Here is a 2,200-nt window from a genome sequence, read left to right on the forward strand (position 1 = left end):
CAACTCACAACTTCGTCGTAACATATGAGGGATTTCGGCCATTTTTCAAAAGAGTGAGCACTTGCATATTTGGAACGCTTGGATTGTCGCCGTACGAAGAATTGAGNATATATATATATATATATAATTTAGAAAATCAAAAATAAAATAAAAACTTATTTAAAAAATGTTACTTAAAAAAAAATACTTAATTTAAAAAATGTCACTCAAAAAAATAAAATAAAAACATATATCAGAAAAATGTTACTTAGAAAATAAAATAAAAACGTATTTTAAAAAAAATGTTTTTAAAATAAAATTTTATTTTTGTTTTTATAATGCAAAAGTTACCATTTTTTATCCCTTTGAAAACTATTAAAAAGGGTGAAAAAAGTTGGACAATTATGGTGAAACGTATGACCATGGTGAAATAAAATTAAATTGAGTGGTCATGGCGACGCTAAGTATAAAATTGAGTGACCATTGTAAAACAAAATCAAATTTGATTGTCATGATGACACTATAAAGTTGGATGTCCATTTGTGTATTTAACTCTTTAATTTCCGTAAACTTAAGAGCAACTATTTTTTAATTATTATTTCTTGTTTATTTTATTTTATAATTTACATTAAAACTTATAAATATTTAATTAGTAATTAAAATTTGTTTCAACAATGTAATTTTAAAAAATAAATTGGCAAATCAAACTGAGAATAAATGAGGCCGAAAAGCATAGTTGAAGGATAACACGGGAATATTCCTGTATTATTCCTTTTTGGCCCCGAGGACCGGAGCTGAAAACTGGTTATTAGTTTAAAAACGTAGTGCCTCGTTGTCAAAATGCACGGGATGGTCTAGCATGCTTTTGGTATGGTTCGATTTGTGCAGACTTATACGATTAAGAAAATGAAAATAATAGATACTAAACAAATTATTAAAAAAAAAAAAGGTTGAATCCCTACCTTGAAGGCCCCGTCCCGCTCTGACCCTAGAACTTTGTGAGAGAGGTAAATCGCAGGATGTGCCCCAACAGGTCAGAGAACAAGAACTGTATGTACACTGCACCTACAAGGAGTCCAATTCTATGTCTCAGAAATCGAATCCCTACACTGCGGCTGCCAGCAAAGCGTGAGGTAACCTCATTCCTGTCCTTTGCACCACTGGATTATACCCTGAGGGGCGATACTAAACAGAGTATTAATTGGACATATGCATGGAAGGCCACCGTTGTCGCGCTCAAAATTGAGTTTTACCAATTTGATTTACAATTTTACTTCATCCTTGTTTGTGCCCCATTCTTTTCACAAAAATTGAAATTTTGAGTAGTGTATTGATGAAAATGTGTAGTTAAAAAATAAAAAATAGTTTTAAATTTGAGTTTAATATTATTTTATTAAAAATAAAGAAAAATTATGAATGATGTCAAATTAATGTTTAAAAAAATATTTTTTTCAAAGAATGTGACTCATATAGGGCTCCAGTATCCACTTAAAAGTGTGAAATATGTGTAGTATTGAGTTATGCTCTATAATGTCTTGCAACCAAGACATCTTAAGAATCGTTTCAAATGAAGTTGAAGCAATTAGAGCACAAGTAGTGACCAATTTTCAATTTTACTTGTTTCAGTCAACATATTGCATTGAAATATTTATTCCATCAATAGACAATATCTTCAAAACACGAACTTAATTTTGACATTTTAAAATAGATTATTGAAAATCCCATTCTTTATATATTCAGCTAATTTGCGTGCTAGACATGTTGAAAATGGAATATTGATGTTCAAAAATGTTTGGCTAGAGTAAGTTATACAAAAATAATTCGATGATCAGCCCATTCTAATATACTCACACTTATATTCGAACAATTTTGGAAGTGTTAGATATTGATTAGACAAACCTCCATTCTATAACTTTTTTCAAAAATACAACAAAAATATGGCAGGATATTTCAAATATCTTAAGTGTATATTTTTTGAATAATAAATTGAGCGTATTAATTCAACCCAATTCAACAAATCGACCCGATCTCAACTGGTTTTGCAACGTATTCGATTTTAAGGTTGAACTCAAACCTGAAACCCTAGTGGTGGATATAGAAATATATGTATTTTGGTGAATTTAGAAATAAAATAAGTGCATTTTAATGAATGTTGAAATAAATATATTTAAAGTAGCAGTATTTAGAGTGTATTTAAAAATAGTCTAGACATGTAAACGAC

Source organism: Olea europaea, unplaced genomic scaffold (assembly GCF_002742605.1).
Source record: "Olea europaea var. sylvestris unplaced genomic scaffold, O_europaea_v1 scaffold1800, whole genome shotgun sequence".
Lineage (NCBI taxonomy): Eukaryota > Viridiplantae > Streptophyta > Magnoliopsida > Lamiales > Oleaceae > Olea > Olea europaea.